General features: G+C 37.3%; 1 protein-coding gene across 3 annotated transcripts in view; it reads right to left on the reverse strand.

The window, feature by feature from the left end:
- LOC5568022 (small conductance calcium-activated potassium channel protein) overlaps nucleotides 1-25,302 on the reverse strand; it is an 806,025-nt gene that overhangs the window by 453,734 nt on the left and 326,989 nt on the right. The gene's annotated exons all lie outside the window — the stretch shown is intronic.

Raw genomic sequence — 25,302 nt, forward strand, 5'->3', positions numbered from 1 at the left:
CGAGCAATTGTGAAAAATTCATTGAAGGTAATACGCCGTTCGTAAATATCACCTTCCATAGCGCCCACCTTGGCGAGTGAGTCCGCTTTCTCATTGCCCGGAATCGAGCAATGAGAAGGGACCCAAACCAAGGTGATTTTGTGATTCGATATAGCACTCAAAATGGATCGTATTTCCCGTAAGAAATACGACGAGTGCTTTACCGGCCTCATTGAACGAATAGCCTCGATGGAGCTAAGACTATCTGTGAAAATGAAGTATTGATCAGAGGGAAGAGAGGCAATTCGCTCTAATGCGTAGTGTATTGCCGCTAATTCAGCAACATATACGGAACAAGGATTCTGAAGTTTATGGGCGGCGCTATGAAATTCATTAAATACACCAAAACCAGTGGAATCATTTATTTTTGACCCGTCTGTGTAAAACGTTCTGTCGCTGCTGACTTGGCCAAACTTGTCTGTGAAAATTAATGGTATATACTCCGAGCGGAGTGGATCTGGAATTCCATGGATTTCTCGCTTCATGGTCAGATCAAAAGCTACAGTTGAACTGGAGAATACTGGGAAGCAACAACCGTGGGATACATTCGAGGAAGGATTAATCTCCAGAGTCATGTACCGGTAGTACAGTGTCATGAATTTTGTTTGAGGATTTCGTTCGATTAGCTTTTCAAAGTTTTCAATTACCAATGGGTTTAACACTTCACAGCGGATGAGGAACCGGAGCGACAATTCCGCGAAACGATCTGATAATGGGAGAACTCCTGCTAATACTTCTAAACTCATTGTATGCGTTGAGTTCATGCATCCTAAAGCGATTCGAATACAGCGATACTGAACACGCTGCAGCTTCAAGATGTGAGTTTTCGCGGCGGATTGGAAGCAAAAGCTACCGTATTCGAGGACCGAGAGTATTGTTGTACGATATAGCTTTATCAGATCTTCCGGATGAGCTCCCCACCATGTTCCTGTGAGTGTACGCATGAAATTGATTCGTTGCTGGCACTTCTGATGCAGATACTTGATGTGCTTTCCCCAGGTGCATTTGGAGTCGAACCAGACCCCTAGATACATGTGCGAAAGGCCTTGAGTGAGTTCCTTACCCATGAATTGAAGCTTGATCTCTACTGGGTCACGCTTCCTAGAAAAGACAACTAACTCAGTTTTCTCCGGAGAGAATTCGATACCCAGCTTTACAGCCCAAATAGACAAATTGTCTAAAGTATCTTGCAGTGGTCTTTGCAGATCATCCGCCCCTGGTCCTGTTACGGAAACAACGGCATCATCTGCAAGCTGTCTTAACGAGCAATTTTCCACGAGACAGTCATCGATGTCTCTGACATAGAAATTGTAAAGAAGGGGGCTTAGGCATGAGCCCTGGGGGAGACCCATGTAACTAATTCGTGAAGTTGTTGAGGTTCCGTGAGAAAAGCTCATACGTTTCTCAGACAACAAGTTATGCAAGTAGTTATTTAAAATTGGGGAAAGACCACACTCGTGGAGTTTGTCTGAAAGGACGTCTACATTAACTGAATCAAAAGCCCCTTTAATGTCCAAGAATACTGAACCCATTTGTTCCTTTTGAGCATAGGCCAGTTGGATTTCTGTAGAAAGCAACGCTAGACAGTCGCTCGTTCCCTTACCTCTGCGGAAACCAAATTGCGTATCTGATAGAAGGCCATTCGATTCAACCCATTTGTCAAGCCGAAAGAGAATCATTTTCTCTAATAGCTTTCGAATGCATGATAACATCGCGATAGGTCGATACGAGTTATAATCCGACGCGGGTTTACCGGGTTTTTGGATGGCTATAACTCTCACTTGTCTCCAGTCATCCGGAACAATGTTGCCCTCCAAGAATCGATTGAAAAGATTCAGCATGCGCCTCTTCATGACGTCTGGGAGGTTTTTAAGCATGCTGAATTTAATTCCATCCATGCCTGGGGCAGAGTTGTTACATGAGAGGAGAGCAAGTGAAAATTCAACCATCGTAAATGGTGCATCCATCTCGTTTCTGTTGGTTTGCGTGTCGCGAATGATTTGTTGGGTTGGAACGGAATCCGGGCAGACCTTCTTGGCGAAGTCGAAGATCCACCGAGGAGAGCTTTCGCGATCCTCATTAACTTTTGAAGCGTTCCGCATTCTTTTCCCGACGGTCCAAAGTGTTCTCATTGACGTTTCGCGCGATAGCCCGTTAACAAAATTACGCCAATATCCGCGTTTTTTCGCCTTTACAAGGCTTTTAAATTTTCGCTCGAGCTTGGTAAACCGGTCGTAATTTTCTAGTGTACCGCGTTTGCGAAATTCTTTGAACGCGGCGGATTTATCGCGATAGACCTTAGTACACTCGTCGTCCCACCACAGAGTGGGTGGCCGGCTTCGTACTGCAGATCCTGGAAAAGGGCGACGCTGGGCTTGAAGAGCACTCTCAATAATTAACCCGGAGAGAAATTGACATTCTTCCATCGGAGGAAGGACATCCACTAACTGTTCGCCATCGGAGACCACCTCGGCGTATTTTTCCCAGTCAATGTGCTTGGTGAGATCATACGGGCGGTTTATCTGACGAATTGGATTCGAATTATTGGTAACTGAAATTCTGATAGGCAAGTGATCACTACCATGGGGATCTTGAATTACTTTCCACGTGCAATCCAATGATAGTGAACTCGAACAGATTGAGAGGTCTAACATGCTTGGAGGATCTGGAGGTTTTAATCGTGTTGCTTCCCCCGAGTTCAAAATTGTCAAGTTGAAGTAGTCACAAAGGTCATATATCAAGGAAGCGCGGTTGTCGTCCCTCGGTGACCCCCAGGCTGTACCGTGAGAATTGAAATCCCCTAGGATCAACCATGGTGCAGGCATAGCGCAGCATATGGCCGAAAGATCTCTGCGAGATACTCTGACATTAGGTGGTATGTACACGCTGGCTATGCTGCAACTTTTACCTCGTATAGTAACATGACAAGCAACTACTTCAGTGCCTACCATCGGGGGGAAATCAATTCTATAAAAGGAGTGGAGTTTATTGATCCCTAAAAGCACTCCTCCATACCCATCCCCTCGATCTAGACGAATAATATTAAAATCGTGGAAAGGGACATCTTTATCGGAAGTTAGCCATGTTTCACAAAGGGCAAATACGTCACAGCGCGTACTGTGAACTAAAAATTTGAACTCGTCTATATTTTTTAAAATGCTTCTACAATTCCACTGTAGCACTTCGATCATATCCCCGACCTCGTTGGTTAAATTAGCCATCGAAAGATATGAACGAGTCAAGAATTGGCCAATTTGAAGCCAGTTGCTTCAGAAGAGGTTTTACCAAAGGAAGAATCATATTGATAAGGTTCCTTATTGCGGGTGAGACTTCGAACATTTGGAAGATGATATCCACTAACCCAGAAAGAGTCATTTTTCCGGAAGCGTCGACCTGTTCTTGTCGACTTTTCTGGTGACAAGATTGTTGGTTTTCTGAGCAAAAAATGGGGGCATCCGGGGTTTTGGATGTTCCTGGAAGTGACGGAAAGTCTCCAACTGAGAATTTGAAGCCCGGAGGTACTGCGTTAGTAGAGTTTCTGTCCCTTCTTGATTTTACCAGAGATGGTTGGAGAACCTGTTCAACAGAAACGTTTTGAGGATCATGCTGGCGTTGTTTGAGCCGCTTTGCAATGGCTCGCTTCCTCTTGGTTCCTGTGTTAATGACAGTGTACTCTTCTCCATCCTCAGTGCCAGTGCCCAGATCTTCAATAGGCAGGGAAGTGAAGAGGTTATTGCTGTTACTCGATTGGGCTGGTGGATCATTGGTCGGAGCGATCTTTTTCAGAATTTCTGCGTAGGATCGCTTCGATCGTTGTTGCAAGGATCGAATTGTGTGTTTCTCCCGCTCTATAAACTTCGGGCATGCGACTAGTTCATGTGGAGCTTGTCCACAGCATGTACATTTTGGTTCGCTTGGACAAGGGCCCTCCACATGCTGTTCTCCGCACTTGCTGCAACGAGGTTTGTTACAGCAGTACGTTGCGGTGTGCCCTAATTGTTGGCATTTTTCGCAGTGCATGACCGTCGGTTTATAGAGACGGACAGGTAAACGAAGAAGCCCAATCACGAGGACGTCCGGGAGGGCTGACCCAGAAAAAGTCACTCGAAACGAATTTGAAGGTTTTTTGGTGCCATCAGATGACACGTGGTTCATTTGTTTGACATCAATTATCTGTACTGGAGGAACGGCACGATTTTTAAAACCTCCAGTACCAGATCTGATGTCCTCACATGTCAAAAACGGTTCGGTAACTACTCCTGAGCACTCGATCTCTTGACTAGGCAAGTAGACATGGTACTCCCTCAGAAAAGGCTCGTAGCCAGCAATCCGATTTGCTTGTTCGCGGTCACTGACGGTGACCCGCAATTTATTACGGTTGGGCGAAGACACCTCGACAATGTCTCGAAACGACTTTGCCAGATCCTTCTGAATTTGAAGCTTGTTTAACGGTTTGCCTTTGGGCCGAAAAAAAAACCAGAAAGGGACCCTTAGATCCGGGCGGATAAGCTTTAAGGCGGGGGTCGCAGTGGAAGAAGCGCTAGAAGAACCATTTGTCTGGAAATGAGGAAGACTTATTGCTTGGGGAACCACAGAATGCATTTTCAGACCAGTATTGTTCATCCCTGAGGTGGAGGGAAGCACTGCATTATCCTCGACGGACGTATCCATCGATTCTTGGAGCTTACTCAATAGTTCAAATGAGGGAGATTCTACTGATTCAACATCATCATCAGAGATATCGAACCTTTTCGCCCCCCCGCCGTCATCGGTTACGTCCATTGAGATGGCTTAGCACCACCCTAGTGGACAGCCAAAAACAATAGTAAAACTATCAACAACTATCCTAATATTTACAAAACAAAACAAAAAAAGAAGAAGGATACTAGTAGTAATGATAATGATAACTGATGAATCAATCCAAATATTAATAATAATAATAAAAAAAAAAAAAAACTTTTTAAACTTACTAACGTGGGCCGTGGGCCGTAAGTTGGCAACCACTGATATGTACCCGAAAACAACTATCACGTGAGACGGTGGATGGGAAAACAATAAGGCGAAAAGCAATAAAGAGTAAAACTACTTATCTATCCGTTCGGGGTATAGGTAGTTTTTTTGTTGCTGCGCCAATTTCCAATACAGCAGCCGTACTCGTCTATGTCGCCGTCGTCGTTGTTGTTATTGGCGACCAGATGATGACGATGATGGACTTCGATGATCGTCTTTGGTTAAAGATGAACGATGCTGCAATGGCATCGCCAATGCCAGCTCGCTTCCCGTCGTCGGCAGGAATCACCTTGCGAATTATTGCACAAGCAGGATGGCAAGGATATAAAATAAAACCTCAGCGTGAGGAAAAAACAAAAACTCCACTTGTGGAAAGATTATCGCGCGATGATAAACGGAACAATGCGTCTGACTCGTCCGAAAGCTCGACAGGGAATGAACTTTGTTTCTTTAGTTGTCTAACAATCTAACGAACCGTTTTTGTTGTGCAGCTTTTTGAATATTTTTGAACCATTTTCACATACACCCTTTTGAAAAGTTAGTCGTGACTCAACTTGAAGATTTGATATCGGAAAATGACGATTTAGATGGAACTGGAAAACTGTGCAAAGTTTCAGCTCAATAGAAAAAAATGAATTAAAAAATTTACCAAATTTTGGTGCTGTTGCTTGGAATCACTCATGAATTATGAGCAATGCTCAATACATAATTACAGATTGCAGCGAGTTGAGCGAGTGATTTTTACGCCATCCGGTTTTGGGGCGGATCGACGGTATCGAAGTGGTAAAAAACAATTATAGGAGAGCGTGTAGAAAATAAGTATGAACTGCGCAGAATACATCAGACCAATTTACTATTGTTGCGCACTACTAAAAGCATTTCATTTTTATTAATAATATTTTTTGGAATTATATTCCACGCAACTTGTTATAAGAGCAGAACGACAATGTTCATCAGTTGATTTAACCCAACAGATTTGTTTTCAATCACAATTGTTATTTCTTTCCGTGCACGCGCTCGGGAAATGAATTTGTCCATGGTGCAACAACCGTGTTACATTTGATGAATCCTATGCAAAAAAATTGTTGGCGCTATCCGTCAAATTCACGCACTGGTAATTTTAACTGATCTAGACCATGGAAATTTTTATTCGTCGTTATTGCTGTATTGAAAATACTTCTGGCAGTTTTAGTGAAATCCGAATTATTATTGCATATACGTATTATTTTTAGAATAGATGTAAAACATGAATGTTTGGTAGTGTCATACATAATCATGGAAATAATTGTTTTTAAAAGTTGAAAAAATTAATGCATGAACATAACTAATTTTTTATTAGTTTCTGAGTATAAGAAGGGGAAGCACAATTTAAACATTCAAAATATCTGATCAATAAATGTTCATGTTTGACATTCACTTAGTCGACGAAAACAAACATTTCATTTTAAGGTGACACGAGAGAGCGTATTATTTCCCTATCTTTCGTCTCACTCTAACATGCATGCATAATCATCAAAACTTTGCAGAAGCAAAATCTTTAGATTTAGAGAACCGATGAAGCTGAAAATTAAATGGGTTATAGACTACATATATTGAATATAGTGATAAATTTTTCGCATCGATATATGGAGTAGTACTTGAGATTTGCATCTTCAAATGGATTGGGTGATTATATTGACGTCCCGTGCGGCCTTAACACTGGGGTCGTTCTTAAATATTTGACATTTCGGAAGGAACCCGGGAAACAAAATACACCCAAATTTTGAGTTAAACCTAGGTGTGGGATGAAACTACAAAAAATCCGAAAAAGCATGTTTTATGGACTTAAATCAGCTAAAAACATGTCAAAACTTGGTAAACATGTATTTGTGGCCTACAATTAAGCGTTCAGTACTAAAATTGTGACAAAGCCTTAGGATCCTAATAGAAATGCAAAGTTTAGTTAAGCAATGTACATCTAATTTGTGTCATATCTTGATCTCTGAAGACAAAGTGGATTTTGATTGGTATGTTAGTTATTCTAAAAAAACTGCACGTTGTAACCAGAGTTGTAATAGATACATTGTGGTTGACGCACTATATACGAAGGCAAAATTGGTCAATTTGCAAAATAGCTTTAAGTAATTAGCGCTCAAAAGAACTCTTAGCAGAGTATATGTTTACACATATACTAGAAAACATAAGAAGTAAATTGAGTTGAAGGTCTTGAATGCGTACGCGATGTCTATTTAATAGGATCCACACTAAGAATTTGAAAGGGAAGAATTAATATTTATACTTGTAGAACGAAAATTCGCATTTTTTCTTTGAAAATATGGCATTAATAGCTAATCGCAGGCCATCAGATGCAAGTAAAGATTTCGATAAGCAAATGTATACAATATTTTTTTATAGAACAAAAAAATTGATTTCCATAAAAAATATGAAGGTTTGAAATTTTTGTTTTTTACAAAAACTGTACGTGTTACGGAATTCTGAGAATAGATTCAAAGTTCAGCGCATCAAAATCTGCTGAACTCATTGCAAAGTCATTTTTAACAGGATGATCCACATCAGCGTGTATTCAAATTTTACAAATGAACAGTTCGAATTCGACATGGATATTCGACCACTCATCAAATTTTAGGTGTAACAAATTTGATTTGTTCCATCAAATCCTAAGGCTATTCTGCTGTTCATTCTCTTCTAAACATAGAAAAAGCATTGGCTAGAATAATTCATAGTTATCTGTCAAATCGTACACTTCAGGTTAATTATCAGAACTCCAGGTCTGAAAGACTTCCTGAAAGAGCTAGTGTTCCTTGAAGCAGCATTTTAGGACCAATATTATACAATATTTTCACAGCTCATTTACCTGAGTTACCTCAGGCATGTCAAACATCTTTTTGAGGGTGACACAGGCCTCTCCGCCAAAGGGCGAAGCCTGTGTGTCATCTGTAGTAGATTGCAAACAAGTTTGGTTATTTTTCCCTCATACTTGCAAATATGGAATATTTCTCCTAATGCTTCCAAAACTCGACTTTTAGTTTTCCCACAATAAACCAAAAGCTTTTTATTTGAAACCTTCAAGTCATTACACATTTGAAATATTTTGTCAATTAGGGTTTATTTCATTATAAACTAGTGTTGCTGTCGGAATATCCTTACGGGAATCAGCCCAAAGATCCAAATCTATGTTGATTAAGCGAACTGTTTGCCCATACCTAATCGCGTGGCTAACCCGCCGTCATTTGCAGATAGTAACAATCAATTCTGTCGAATGAAGTCATGATGATTGTCACACCCATGTGACACGTACCGGTTATTGCGGATAAGGTACGTGTACTGCTGAACTGTATTGTGGGTACGTCATATTTTCCCAACCCCAGCTGATATCACCGACAAGGGTCTGATAAACTTCTCGTCACATCATCCAGTGCACCCCAGCTCCACAAAGCTAGGGTAGATGTACCGGTTTTCGCCAAAGAACCAGCATTTGCCACTCCGGATTATATATCTTCTACAACATTCACTTCTTTTTCTTCTTCTTGGCATTAACGTCCTCACTGGGACAGAGCCTGTTTCTCAGCTTAGTGTTCATATGAGCACTTTCTTTGCCAAAGTTGCCATTTTCGCATTCGTATATCGTGTGGCAAGTACTATGATACTCTATGCTTAGGGAAGTCAAGGAAATTTCCAATACGAAAGCATCCTGGACCGACCGGGAGTCGAAACCAGACACCTTCAACATGGCTTTGCTTTGTAGCCGTGGACTCTAACCACTCGGCTAAGGAAGGCCCCTAAACCTCAAAATTTGCTGAAAAAATGAAAAAAAATCTTGAATGTTCGACTCTTTTCCACCTTATTTCACTATGAAATTCCTTAATTCACCACTGTCCATAAGAAATCAATGTATAGATGGAAAATGCAGGAACCGAAACTTAAAATATGCTGAATATTTGTACAGGTGAACCATATGCCATTCCAGTTTTTGAAATAAATATGAAGTTTCTGACAAGTTCTTATATTTTCCTGATGAACATGGATTGAAAACAGAAGCTTTCAAGTGTATTTACAATATTAGAAAGTATTTCGGTCGATTTATAAAAAAAAATCCCTAGGGTGACAAATACTGGTACATCTACCCTAGAATGAGGCCAACCTTCCATATGAGACGTGGTTATTTCGGGGCGCTAACGTCCCCCCAAAGTGTCGCTAGGGAGCAGGTCCGAGCCATGCTTGGTCACGTTTCGGTGTTAGAAGCACCGGCTGAGAAAAGAAAAAGGTCATGGTCTCTCTCGGCAGAACATGGTTGACTGGCGCGAGTTTTTTGTGTGGACTGTCCCTCTGGAGCGGACGGTTTACGCTGGCGAGGTCGTAATGTTATTACTCAGCAAAATAAATTTTTGTATCTGTACGAAACTGGTGCTTAGTATTTGGGGAATTTGAATCTTTGGATTGCAGATCTTTTATTTTAGATTTGTGTCATAGAGTTGATGATAGTTAAATCATGATTAAATATTTCCTTCCAAAAAGTGGATTTCAAAACTGGCACATAACGTGGCAAAAATGGAAGAAAGGACGTTTTCTCCGGAATGCGCGCTTTCTTCCAATGATGAAATAGATAATGTTGATAACTGCATCGAAATGAGCAATCAGTTCGATGCTTCAGACAAATTTTCCGAACACCAAATCGAAGCAGCCTCTAGCCCAGGCTTTTTGATTCAAGTGAGGAAACAAGGAGAACCGCCAATCGTGGTCAGTTTTTCCGAATTTGAAGGAATTAGGTACGAGATCTTGAACTCCATTAGACGAATTGAAATTTCTTTCTAAATCGCAAAAAAAAAAAGAGGCGGTTTGACGGAAACTCCTGAAGATCGGGAGCTTCTTCTCAAACATTGAAGAGAAAAAGCATTTTTTTACTTATGACGACAATACTAAACATTTATTTAAAGTCGTCTGAAAGGTCTCTCAAGTGACTATAAGTCACCTGAAGAGGTAAAAAATGGAATAAATGATTTCCTTGATTTTCCCAGTCCAAGTAATTATTGAGAAAATGAGAATCCAATGTGGCATTCGTCGGAAAGGGATTCCTCAAGTATATTTTTAGTTTTACTGTGACAAAAGTGATGAGAATAATATTAAAAACTTAGAAAAAGCAAAACTAATGATCGATGTTCGTGTGACATGGGTACATTTCCAGAAACCAAGAGAATGTTTCCAGAACCCTATTCAGCGCCGTCGGTCTCAAAAATGGGGTCATGGTGCAAACATTACCGCATGGATGCTAAATGCATGATTTGCGGAGGTTCTTCTCACGCTAAGGACGTCTGTCCTGTGAAGGAAGATACCAAAAAGTTTGTATGCGCAAATTACGGTGGCAACCATAAGTCTAACTTTTGGGCTTGGCCTTCGCGCAGGCGTTGAGGTTCGTACCAGACAGATGAACCGTAAAGTTTTTCGTAGCCGGAATTCCCCAGGCAGAATCTCCAACAATGTACATTTTTCAGTTTACGATCGCTTTCTTAAGAATCATACCCATCAGGAAGATTATAATTATAATTTTCTTCCATCGGGTAGCCGTTTGAATCTTTAATTTCGAATAAATTTACCCAAGGAAATTTTGATGACGCTTGTAGCAGGCAGTTTCAGCTCCTCCCCTTCAAATTGTCTTCCTATGGATAACCGTTTTAATTATTTCAAATTATATAGAAAACACCTGCCGCTGCAGGCAACTCTTGTTCCGTCTCTTCACTACCGGAAAATTTCAACAAAAAATAAAAAAAAATGCGCATACCTACTTGTAGTGAAATGTCTCCCTCTGATTTTGATTTTTTAACTGATAGTTGCCATGCTTGCATGTGTATACGGAGTGTCTGACCAGCATTTACAATGTTATAGGCAAAAAAATGGATTTCAATAAAGAGTTAAATCATATCTGGTTCAAAACGGTGTGACCTCAATGTATCGTTCAAATCTGATCCAATTCAAATACAGTGATCCATTTACATATAAACCACCGCCATAAAGTGTTGATATTCCCAGCGATCTTAAAGCCTGCAGATAAAACTGACTAATGTTGCATCTTTAACATGCAGCATAAAATTTCACAGCATCGCATCGTTCTGCTCCGTGGCGTCTGTCGGAATCTTCACAAAGCGACCAAGAGCAGACTTAACTCAGCCGGAAAATTACGGTGGTTTGCACTGCAGCAGGGTTTCTCCGGCTCTCTAGATAATGAAATTAGTTTTGAAATCAAATAAACTCCTTCGCCTCCTCCTCCTCTTTATCGTCGGTCTGGAAGGTGGAAATTGTAGTCGGAAGTTTGTTTGCTTAGTCATACATGAGGGAGCTCAAGAAAATGGGATCCCTCAAGACCTCTCCCTGCCATCAACAGCTCCGGAACAGACCGGAAAGGAACGTTTGTTCATCTCGCAGGCTCGCTTGAATCGAATGCACAAGCCATGACAGCCGGGCGCCTTATGAGGGGAAGTGTTATGCTCACTTCTAAGCTGTTGTTCCGTTGAAGTAATTTGCTGTTGTTAATTCAATTTACGTTTCCTTTTTACCGCTTGCATGGCGCCACACACTCGGATGGGTGCCGATAAAATGGTAAACATTTATTGTTTTCTTACATCGCATCCGTGAATACTGTAGTTTACAATTTTTGGTTGCAATTGTACTTTGAAATTTGAGGGACTCAAATGGCCGCAAAGGTAAACGTAGAGTAAGGTGGGGCAAAAGTTCGACCTTAGTGGTATAATCAAAGTTTCAGGAAAACAATAGCAGTTCAAACAAAACAAATACCATACAGTTAACCTTCAACATATTGGCTATAATTTTGCTGAACAAACTTGTGTCCGAATATTTACCCATTTTTAGTTATAACAGTTTCAAAATTTATTGTCTTATTCGAACTTTTGCCCCACCGGTGGGGCAAGAGTTCGAATCTAGTGTGGGGCAAAAGTTCGCTGGCTAAAACACAAAATATCGATCCTTTTATGACAGGCATACTTTACACCAGCCGTAAACTTAAGTTTGCCGAAAAATACACACTAAAATTTCATCAAAAAATTGCCCAAAACCGCGTTAATTGTAATATACTCAACAATAGCAGTTTTTTCGCAAAACTAAGTGGGAATGTAAAATTTTGGTGACAGTTTTCACAAGATCAGACAAATTTAACTAAATTTGAAGATAATATGTGGATTTTAGGCAATTTGAATTTTTTTTCCGTGATTTTATACATGGGTCGCACTTTTGCCCCGCTGATTCGAACTTTTGCCCCACTATGGGCCAAAAATTGTTTTCAAGCATTTATGCAAAATCTAATACACTTCAAAGCAACCTTATGATAGGCCTAGAAATGCCCCTACATAAAATATTGAAAAAGATTTTATCTTCAATTGGTTCCATGCAACGAAAGTTTGACCAAAAGTTACAATATTCACGTCTAAAAACAACAAATAGCCATAACTTTTCAAAATCTCAGTCGATTTTTATGATATTTGGAGTGAAAGTCTCTTACTTGAATAGCATTCGAACCACAATGACATTTATGAGATTTGTTTTGAATTGAGCTAGAAATCTTAAAAAGAAACTCTTACCCCACTCGAGCTTTTGCCCCACTTTACTCTACTGATATTCAGCAAGACCAATCTGAGGATTGTGGATTCGAATATCACTGGTCGAGCAACTTTTCAGGTTGAAAATTTTTCCGATCTTCTTGTTATATTTGCCAATTTTCAAAGAATGCTCTTACTGATTGAAAAGTTTTATTACCATTTTTGAAGAGTTGCTCCCAATATGCACCGTTCTCGAGAATGGTTCACAACGGCTTGATTGTGTTCTATATTTCACACTATAAGGTGTGAACACAATGTCAGTGCATTACGAAAGTGAACCTGTGGCTTGTAGTGTTTCGCAGCAAAACTGCTGATTTTGCATTTAATGTTTAGCAAATTTTGCTGCGTTGAATCGTTGGGAACAATAAAAATCTTCTGATGTAGAGTAAAGTGGGGCAAAAGTTCGAGTGGGGTAAGAGTTTCTTTTTAAGATTTCAGGTTCAATTCAAAACAAAACTTATAAATGTCATGGTGGCTCAAATGATATTCAAGTAGAAGACTTTCACTCCAAACATCATAAAAATCGATTGAGATTTGGAAAAGTTATGGCTATTTCTAGTTTTATGACGTGAATATTGTAATTTTTGGTCTAACTTTCGTTTCACGGAACCAAATAAAGATGAAATCTTTTTAGTACTTTATGTAAGGGCGTTGCTAGGCCTACCATAAAGATGCTTTGAGGTGTATTAGTTTTTGCATAAATGCTTGGCAACAATTTTTGGCCCATAGTGGGGCAAAAGTTCGAATCAGCGGGGCAAAAGTTCAACCGATGTATAAAATCACGGAAAAAAAAATCAAATTACCCAAAATCTACATATTAACTTCAAATTTAGCGAAATTTGACTGATCGTGCGAAAAATGTTACCAAAATTTTACATTTTCACTTAGTTTTGCGAAAATCTGCTATTTTTAGGTATTTTGCAATTAAACCTCTTTTGGGCAATTTATTGATGAAAATTAATAAGTTTACGGCTGGTATAAAGTATGCCTGTTATAAAAGTATCAATATTTATTGTTTTAGTAAGCGAACTTTTGCCCCATACTAGATTCGAACTCTTGCCCCACCGGTGCACAGTGAGAAAATCGGGCTCCAAAACGCGACTAAATGCAATATCTCAGCTAGGTAATGGTTTCAGGAAATGATTTTGACCATTCTAGATCGGAAAAAGGCTGCTGAATCGATTGGTGGCGGTCCCATTGACCGGAGACTTCGCCCTGGCCACCTAGAGCCCTGGAACCATCCTGAGTTCCTTACGGCAAGTAGAATTATTGGAACTGATATAAACTGTCATGATTTCGTTTTGCTGCGGAACAGCACACGACAATATTCCTGCATGGGGGATTTAGTGATATGAAATATTGACCATTATGGCCATTTCATGGTTCCGGAACTAACCCGGAACATCCGTAAAATTGGAAATATTGAAAAGAAAACAAATGTTATGATAGTTCCTTTATGCCTTGTTGATAAGAGAGAAGGATTCTTATAAATCGGGTTTAGTAGTCTGAATGTTTGACCATTATGGCCATTTTACGGTTCCGGAACAAACCCGAAACATCCGTAAAATTGTAAGTATTAAAAAAAAAATGTTCTGATAGTTCCTTTGTCTCTTGTTGATTAGAAAGAAGTATTCTTACAATTCGTATCTAGTAATCTGAATGTTTGACAATTACGGTTATTTTATGGTTCCGGAACTAACCCGGAACATCCGTAAAATTGGAAATACTGAAAAACAATGTTTTGATAGTTCCTTTGTCTCTTGTTTGATAGAAAGAAGTATTCTTACAATTCGTGTTTAGTAATCTGAATGTTTGACCATTACGGCCATTTTATGGTTCCGGAACTAACCCGGAACATCCGTAAAATTGGATATATTGAAAAGAAAACAAATGTTCTGATAGTTCCTTTATGTCTTGTTGATAAGAGAGAAGTAATCTTACAAATCGGATTTAGTAGTCTGAATGTTTGACCATTATGGTTATTTCACGGTTCCGGAACAAACCCGGAACATCCGTAAAATTGTAAGTATTAAAAAATATGTTCTGATAGTTCCTTTGTCTCTTGTTGATTAGAAAGAAGTATTCTTACAATTCGTATTTAGTAATCTGAATGTTTGACAATTACGGTTATTTTATGGTTCCGGAACTAACCCGGAACATCCGTAAAATTGGAAACACTGAGAAAAAATGTTTTTTATAGTTCCTTTGTCTCTTGTTTGATAGAAAGAAGTATTCTTACAATTCGTATTTAGTAATCTGAATGTTTGACAATTACGGTTATTTTATGGTTCCGGAACTAACCCGGAACATCCGTAAAATTGGAAACACTGAGAAAAAATGTTTTTTATAGTTCCTTTGTCTCTTGTTTGATAGAAAGAAGTATTCTTACAATTCGTATTTAGTAATCTGAATGTTTGACCATTATGACCATTTTATGGTTTCGGAACAAACCCAAAACATCCGTAAAATTGTAAAAATAAAAAAAAAATATGTTCTGATAGTTCCTTTGTCTCTTGTTGATTAGAGAGAAGTATTCTTGAAGTCGGATTTGATAATCTGAATGTTTCACCATTATGACCATTTTTTGGTTCCTGAACTAACCCGGAACATCCGTAAAATTGGTAATATTGAAAAAAAAATGTTTTGATAGTTCCTTTGTCTCTTGTTTGTTAGAAAGAAGTATTCTTACAATTCGTATTTAGTAATCTGAATGTTCGACCATTATAGTCATTTTATGGTTTCGGAACTGATCTGGAACATCTTTTAAATTTTCCATATTGAAAAAAAAACCGATAATTCATATGTTCTTTGTTTAAAATTAGGTATTGTTACATATTGGAACCTGGAACATCTGTAAAATTATCCATATTAAAAAAAAAACTGAATGATTGATCACTTTGATCATCTTATAATTCCGTAATTAACCCGGAACATCCGTAAAATTAGCAATATTGAAAAAAATATCAACTTTGGTAAGCTAGATCTCAGTTATATATGGACCTTTTTGAATGAAATTTTCACAGAACATCAAACATATCGTTATTCCAACATGCAATTTTGAATAAAATTTACAATCACGAGTTTGAAAGTAATAGCAATTTTCCTAAAGACGAAAATTCAAAACTGTTACACAATAACTGTATAAAGCAAACTTGTCCATCTTGTCAAAATGTTAATTCAAATGGAGCTCATTATAGAAAAATTATTGACCATTTCTTCCGCAGAAATTTTTACTTTTCTTGAGCGGAACAGCATACCTAGCTTAACATTTGAAAAATTTGTGGTGTGCTTTTACCATTTTCTGGTATAGTTTTGATCTAAATAAGCGATTTTCATAGCTTAGCGTGAATACTCGACTGATAATCAGAAGTTCTCGCATATTCAAGAAGTGAACGCATGTCATCATGATCCAGAACGGTGATATTTCAAAAATTTATATTAGTCGGCGATGTCAAGAAGATGTTTTGAATTTTATACACAAAAATATAAATGTCTCCCTCGAATTGTTGAGACCTGCTGTTAAAAATTGGACACGCAGTTTCAAGTATCATTTTTCGAAGCATGGATGCTCGGAGCGGTTTTTCAGAAAGGAAACTAAATGGCTTGAAACACCATTCTCGGTATGATATAATTCTTCAAATTATAGAAACATTTAACAACTTCCTCATCTAAAGAATGTAGCATTAAAGAACTTTTTTTCTTTGAAGTTGAGTAATGCAGGATTTCAGGCATTCCACAACGCTCATCACGAATCCAACCCTACTATGCACAACGATGATATTAGAATGAACAGCTGTCCTTTGACGCCTCTAAGCAACAAAACTACGCCTACGCTCCAAGGACGAAAGCGTCTCATGTTTGAAAGCCTATCCGAATCAACAAAAAACAAGCAGAGCCAAAAGCTTGCACGAGAAATCCCCCTTGAAAATCTTTTGCGGTCGACAGAAAAAGTAGCACGTCGCCTGAAAAATCCATGTGTTGCAAAGATGTTGAAGCTGTTAAAATCCGGTGGAGAAGTCTGGGCTAAAAGTGCGCTTAGCTCAATAGAACGCGTAAAAAACTCAAAGAACTATCTGCTGACTCATCCTTGACGCTGAAGACACGGCTTGGGTTGAGCAAGTCGAAATATGAAGGTAAGAACATTCCGCATATAAAAATTAGTGCACAGGAAACTGAAATTGACCAGATCAATATCGAGTGTAGCAGGAACATAGTTCAACGAATCTATGTTGTGAAAATCGAATTTGGTTTGACAGATTTTTGCAAGATACTGAAAATGAACTTTCCATAAATTGAGTTTTAGGGTCTTGAAAATGCAACAAAGCAATTTTTTTATGCGTTATTATAGATTTTGGCATAAATATTTTTCTCATAACCACATTTTCCAAGAAAAATTTGGTATAAATTTCATAAAGTTTTCAAAGACATGTTTCATAAAAAAACTATATCAGTTCGAAAATCATGAATTGTTCCATATTGACATATTGATGTTATTCGCTAATTATGCAATTTTTTTTCATGCGAAACGTTCTTATTGAACGTGTGTTTTTTTTAGAATGACAGATGTTTATTTATGTATTAATAACTCTTAAACGCATAAGCTTACAGGCATGATCTTTAGTATAGCTATCCTTAAAAAAATCACTGTCTTTCGATATGGGAAGAACAATACTAGCGTTTTGTTAGGAACCCACTTTTGATGATTTAAAATAATAATTTACTAAAAAATCACCGTATTCAAGTATTTAAAAATTCAGTTTGTTGATTGTTTAGAGTAAACAAAGCACAGAAATATAACTAAAATAAATATCAGAAAATTTGCAGCACTACAAATATCTTGTTGATATTTGTCACAAAAATCAGAGTTTTCTCAAAAATGTCAACGAAGCGATTTTTCAAAATGTTTTTTGTTAAAGTTCCTCCTTTAAAAAAGTTTGTTTGTAACACGTTTTAAATGTTAGTACTAAGTAATGACTAAGTTAAATGTAAGTATGACTAAGTTAAATTTTGGGACACCCCAAAAAAAAAGCTGACAAAATCTGGGGTAGACAAAATCGGGGGCAGACAAAATCGGGTCAGTACTGTATCTCGAAAAAAAATAGAGAATACCGATATTCATTATTATAAGCTAAGAGAGAGAGATCGATATTTATGTATCAAAAGAAAATTTAATATTTCAGCTTCTTGACGATATATATTTGATCCTTTTAACGAAAATGATTGTTTCAAAATGTGATAATTCATTCTAGTAATAAAAACGGTGGCCACCGAACCGAGGAAGAGCGGGAAAAATATGGAAATTCAAAACCACCGGGAAAAATATGGGAAAAGTTGGGAATTTGAATTGTTTACTAGAAAAATTAATTGAAGTTAAAAAAAATCATAGCTTCAAATTTACTAATCAACTGAATTGGTTTGCAAAAAAATCGAAACATATTGAAGTATACTTTATGTAATGAAATGTGATCAATTATTTGTACAGAGACCATGTATATTTATGGGAATTATTACAAAATCATTGTACAAATTGAAGTTTGACAAAGTTATCTTCAACATAACATTTTGTAGAAAATTTTGTTTGGCAGAAAATCCTCTGAAACTACTTTGAAATATATTTAACTCAGAATTTTGAATCAATTACATAAAGTATAGACAATGGCATCAATTTATTGAAAATTTTTCATAGCGATTCTCACGTATGAAACACCTTTGTCTTTATGAGCTCCTCAAATCTTTTCTCAACTTATCGAACCAAGATTGACATGCAATTATATGCAAGTTGAAATTGTATTGCTCCAAGAAATCATTAATTTCAAATGAAGAAAAAAAATCATAACATTAGAAATATAAAAAGCCTTTAAATTGACGCACAATTTAAAACCTGGAAAAAATAATTACAATACCCGGAAAAATTATGGAAACTAAGAATAGGGTTCCGATGGCCACCCTGTTATATTCATTTCATTTCCTCATGAAACAATAAGAAAAATACAAATTTATCGGCAAATACATCTCTTTTACAGCTATTTTTAAACTCTGAGTCAGTTCACATAATTTTAACTTTTTCAAAGGTATTCGGCAATTCATCAAACAAGAATTTGGTCTGAAGCCCCTCGTGCCATGGAATGCAATGATAGAACACCGCAAATCAATAATACCGTCATTTTCAAGTCCAAACTGGGAAAAAGGATACCTGTCGTGTAGTATACCCATTCGTAACCTAATTGCAAATGATGCGAGATGAATAATGGAACTTCCAACTATAACATCAAGGCTAAATTACATTGCAAATTCCTTCAAACCCCCAGTCGTAATTGACTGCTTATGAGGATTGCAGGGGGTCTGGATTCAGCAACAGGATTTTCTCAGTACAGCCAGGGCAGTATTCTTGGTAGCGACGATTCCCTCCTATCAGAAAATTTTATGTGTTTACAACTAATAACTAGTTCTGGGGAAGAAATTTACAATAATCCTAACCCGCAATCAGATTTCTTCTGCCGTCCAACATCACTAAGCTGGACTAAAGAGACCGATGCGATCACGATTTTCAACCAAATTTTACGAAGAGGTGAATGGAATAAAAACTAACCCTGCGATTATCACCGTGGATAATATTCGTATTCAAATAACTGCAGAAGCGGTATATTCTTTGATAGACGGCAAAGCTGCTAATGCTATCGTTGGCAATAAAAATTCCCACGCCTGCCCAGTGTGTATTTCAGGACCAGATGGAGTTATAGGTCCATCATATTTTCACTCCCGGTTGAACTCCACGGAATGGTTGATTCGTAACGCTGCCAAAAAGAGGATTCCCATTAATCCAGCATTGAAACACCCGGAAGTGCAGTCAGAGCATAGAAGAATTTCAAACAAACTTGAAGATCGTTTCAAAGCGCATGTTAACCGACCAAAGCCAGGTGGATGTGGAAGCTCGAATAGCGAAAATCTTGTTCGCCTTCTACTTTCCGATCCTACAGCGTTTTCTGATATTTTGGGAATAAATGGAAAATTGGTGGAAAATTTAAGAATAATAAGTAGTTTGGCACTCTCATCGCAAAGGCTCGAACCCGAGAAAGTTAAAATTTTATACGAGGAGTTAGAAGAAAACATACTGACAGAATTCCCTTTTATAAAAAAGTTGCCACATTGCTTGCATAAGTACAAACACTAATCGGAGTACATCACCAAATTGGTAAGTGTACTGTTCGCTTAAAGTGTATAAAATATTATCTGGTTTTTTTATTCTAGCCTTACACTATGAATTTTGTTGATAAGCAGGCAGGTGAACACATGCACAAACGGCATAAATTTTCGAGGCCTAACCTAGCCCGAAAAACAACTCCGGAAGATAACATGTACGATATAATAGTTACAGCTTTGGCGTGGTCTGACATCAAAATATCGTACACTACGTTTAAAAAACGACGAAATTGCAACGCTAATGAAGACCATGATATTGATTTGGCGCAATATTATGAAGGTCATCAAATGGAGATCAAAAACAAGGAATCAGCACAAACGGATGAGGAAAGCTCTGACATAGAAAGCTCTGAAGAATTGTCTAGCGAAGAGAGTTCAATGTCTGATAACGAATGATGAGCGTCATTTTTTTTTCTGTCAATGTTTGTTAAATATTGTTGATTTTTCTTCGTTAGTATTTGATTTTTATAGTTTTTTTTTGTATTTTTGTTTATTAACGTTTATTGTTTAATTGTTCATACTTGATTAATGTTATAGGCATAAGAAATGTGACTAGAATTCTTAAAAATAACAATAAGAGATAAAAGATGAATATTTTGTTTCCATTCTCACATTTCATATATTTTTTTCTTTGTAGCATTTACATAATATGTTATTCTTTGAGTACCAATCGGAATTTTTTAACAACCAGTTTATGAATTGGTAATTCAGATTTTTTTATCATAAATATGTCTCAAGAGGGGCATCATATAAGAGATTGAAGGAATACCATTGAAAGTTTTTAAACAACTACCTTTTACAGGACAGAGAAGAAGAACAACATATGATTTACTATCGAATTGAATATGCTTGTTTTGCGAAATAAAATCTTTAACTTTAATTAACTTTGACGTTTAAGAGAAAACTAATTAGATCTTATATTAAAGACCTCGACTATCCACAACATCGTCGAATACTAGTTGGACGATGTACAGAAAACCATTTACGATTTCATTACTAAATACGAATTGTAAGAGTACTTCTTTCTAACAAACAAGAGACAAAGGAAGTATCAGAACATATTTTTTTTTAATTTTTACAATTTTACGGATGTTCCGGGTTTGTTCCGGAACCATAAATGGTCATAATGGTCAAACATTCAGATTACTAAATACGAATTGTAAGAATACTTCTTTCTATCAAACAAGAGACAAAGGAATTATAAAAACATTTTTTCTCAGTGTTTCCAATTTTACGGATGTTCCGGGTTAGTTCCGGAACTATAAAATAACCGTAATTGTCAAACATTCAGATTACTAAATACGAATTGTAAGAATACTTCTTTCTAATCAACAAGAGACAAAGGAACTATCAGAACATATTTTTTAATACTTACAATTTTACGGATGTTTCGGGTTTGTTCCGGAATCGTAAAATGGCCATAATGGTCAAACATTCAGACTACTAAATCCGATTTGAAAGAATACTTCTCTCTTATCAACAAGACATAAAGGAACTATCAGAACATTTGTTTTCTTTTCAATATTTCCAATTTTACGGATGTTCCGGGTTAGTTCCCGAACCATAAAATGGCCGCAATGGTCAAACATTCAGATTACTAAATACGAATTGTAAGTACTTCTTTCTAATCAACAAGAGACAAAGGAAACATCAGAACATTTTTTTTTCAATAGGGATGGTACACAAATTATGTCACGCTAAATTTCAACTTTTTGACCCCCCCCCCCCCCTTTGTCACGTTTTTTGTATGAGTCCTCCGAAATTTTTGTAAGACTTGTCACGCTTGGCTTGACCCCCTCCTCCCCCCCCCTCGGAGCGTGACGTAATTTGTGCATGACCCCATATTGCCAATTTTACGGATGTTCCGGGTTAGTTCCGGAACCATGAAATGGCCATAATGGTCAATAATTCATATCACTAAATCCGCCATGCAGGAATATTGTCGTGTGCTGTTCCGCAGCAAAACGAAATCATGACAGTTTATATCAGTTCCAATAATTCTACTTGCCGTAAGGAACTCAGGATGATTCCAGGGCTCTAGGTGGCCAGGGCGAAGTCTCCGGTCAATGGGACCGCCACCAATCGATTCAGCAGCCTTTTTCCGATCTAGAATGGTCAAAATCATTTCCTGAAACCATTACCCAGCTGAGATATTGCATTTAGTCGCGTTTTGGAGCCCGATTTTCTCACTGTGCGGTGGGGCAAAAGTTCGTTTAAGACAATCAATTTTAAAACTGTTATAACTAAAAATGGGTAAATATTTTGACACAAGTTTGTTCAGCAAAATTATAGCCAATATGTTGAAGGTTCACTGTATGGTATTTATTTTGTTTCAACTGATATTGTTTTTCTGGAAACTTTGATTATACCACTAAGGTCGAACTTTTCCCCACCTTACTCTATTCTATTACTTACAGGATATATACTAGAGCGATTCAAAATTTAAAAATGTTTGAAATTCCAATCTCCCATGTGTTCCTTACCATATAGAATGCCATTTAGTATGGAGAACTAGTAGTAAGCAACCATGTTTCTCCATGAGTTTACTCTGTGGTATGGAAACGCTTATTTCTTAATAAAATCATTGGAAAACCTTAATATTTAGGCAAAAAAAGGGAAAAAATGTTGAATCTCACCGAAAAATTCAGGAAAAAATTATGAGCTTATGTCCAAAAGTTGTGGCGGCAACTCTTGGGTAAACATGTTTCAACATCGTTTGGCACAGAATACTAATCGAAACGTTCTAGGAATGATTTAATGAAGTGAGCCATTTTACCCCATCAGTGCGTCTTGGACCACGTTCCCCCACATGCAAATACTATACTGGATTCTTCCAAGCAACAATAATAATCTACTTCAAACAGACCACTTTGTATAGAAAACAAAACCGAAAATATATGCGCGTGCTTTTAGTTCATTATCTAATCATCTGATAAATTAACCAAAAAAAACAAGTGAATTACAAATAGCACTTTATGTATGCATAAACATCCTTTCTGATTGGCAACTACTTGATACTGAGGGTCAGTACCTATTACCTATACCATTACCAATATTGTTTATTATTAGCATCGTTTTCAGTTAAAGACTGTTAGTCTCAATAGTAAAGGTAACCAATAAAGGACATACAAAACACCCAACAGATCAATGGAAAGTGCTCCGATTGACGAAAAGCATCTTCTGACTGGAAAGGGAAGGATGGATTACCGCGTTACACTTACAATGCATGTAAATTACAGCCGCCGTTGGCGCACGGTTATGAAGCCCACAACAGAACACATTTTCCTATGAGAAGCGTGCGGGTGGTCATCTGTTTTTCAGTTCTGTCGCTTAAACGGTAAAAGATACCATGGCGTCTATGAACGAAAGTTAGAGTATGGATTAATGAAATAAAACATATTTTTTTGAAAATTTTTCATGATACGGACGATAGTTTTTCCCCTATTTTTTCAACAACTTTCTCCACGATGAAAAATTTTCCGGGATTTTTTTCTTTTTATATTTTTAATGGATTGCTGAGGAAATTTTCTTTCGATTTTACTAAAAGACTTTTGTTCTACGATGTATAGTTCGAGAGATATGAATTTTTAAATTTGAGGTATATAGGAAAATCGTGAAAATTCATCTGGAGTTTTCCGGGAAAAAAGACCACTATAATTATTTTGAATTCCTTTTTGGTCATGCATCCACGAGCTCTACCTCTGGTGAAAATTTCATACAAATCGGTGAAGGTCGGGCCCAAATTGTCCGATAATAAAAAAAAATCCCCTAGTGCGACTATAGGGGACTGTCTACTAAGGGAACACTGACCCTATAATGATAATGATACTAAAAATTCCTAGACTCTTATTTTAATATATATGACTTTTAATTTACAAGTTCATATGCCGTCGCGCTGTGGTAAAGATTTAATAATTCTGGTACAGTCACAAAATCCTAATATCAAAACTTTTTTTTGCTATGACATAGGGAATAGGGTTAATGTTTCTATTGCGGAAAGTCACAATTTTTTGGTTCTCACAGAACAACATTTTAACAAAATTGCTGTTTTTCATACATTTTTAACCTCTTAACATTTTCAAAAAACTAACGTTCAGGCAAACTAGAGCTGGGAATCTTTTTCAATCGTTTCCTTAGTCTTAGCGCGTCTGGGCAAGATATCTTAGTGAGGAGTGTGACGATGAGCAATTTTACAGTATAAAGAAGCAATCTTTTAATTATTTCAAATACAGTTGACTCTCCACAACTCGATATTCTATAACTCTATAACTCGATGGATTTTTCGGTCCCTTCAAATTTCCATATATCATGCTCTTCATATGTTGATATTTTTATAACTTGATATCTTACATACAAAGGTATCGACCGTGATAATTATATTTTGAATTTGTTTACCGGTATATCGGTCTATTTCGCTCGAAGTCAGAGGGAATATGGAGAAGAAAACAATTGATACTAGATGGATAGATACCACGAGGGAACGGCGACTGAAAAGCTGTCTTGGTAGTGTGATTTTAAAAACACACCACGTGGGTTTTTATGTATCGTTTTGACTCATATTCCGAACAACAGTGACTTAAAATACATTTGATAGAGTAAAGTGGGGCAAAAGTTCGAGTGGGGTAAGAGTTTCTTTTTAAGATTTCTAGCTCAATTCAAAACAAATCTTATAAATGTCATGTTGGTTCGAATGCTATTCAAGTAAAAGACTTTCAATTCAAATATCATAAAAATCGATTGAGATTTGGAAAAGTTATGGCTATTTGTTGTTTTTCGACGTAAATATTGTAATTTTTGGTCAAACTTTCGTTGCATGGAACCAATTGAAGATAAATTTTTTTTCAATATTTTATGTAGGGCGTTCCTAGGCCTATCATAAGGTTGCTTTGAGGTGTATTAGTTTTTGCATAAATGCTTGAAAACAATTTTTGGTCCATAGTGGGGCAAAAGTACGAATCAGCGGGGCAAAGTTCGACCCATGTATAAAATCACGGAAAATTTGCAAATTGCCTAAAATCCACATATTATCTTCAAATTTAGTTAAATTTGCCTGATCGTGTGAAAACTGTCACTAAAATTTTACATTTACACTTAGTTTTTGCGAAAAAACTGCTATTTTGGAGTATTATTACAATCAACGCGGTTTTGGGCAATTTTTTGATGAAAATTTAGTGTGTATTTTTCGTCAAACTTAAGTTTACGGCTGGTGTAAAGTATGCCTGTCATAAAAGGATCGATATTTTGTGTTTTAGCCAGCGAACTTCTGCCCCACACTAGATTCGAACTTTTGCCCCACCGGTGGGGCAAAAGTTCGAATAAGACAATCAATTTTGAAATTGTTGTAACTAAAAACGGGTAAATATTTTGACACAAGTTTGTTCAGCAAAATTATAGCCCAATATGTTGAAGGTTCACTGTATGGTATTTGTTTTGTTTTAACTGCTATTGT

This window comes from Aedes aegypti, chromosome 3, assembly GCF_002204515.2.
Source record: "Aedes aegypti strain LVP_AGWG chromosome 3, AaegL5.0 Primary Assembly, whole genome shotgun sequence".
Classification (NCBI taxonomy): domain Eukaryota; kingdom Metazoa; phylum Arthropoda; class Insecta; order Diptera; family Culicidae; genus Aedes; species Aedes aegypti.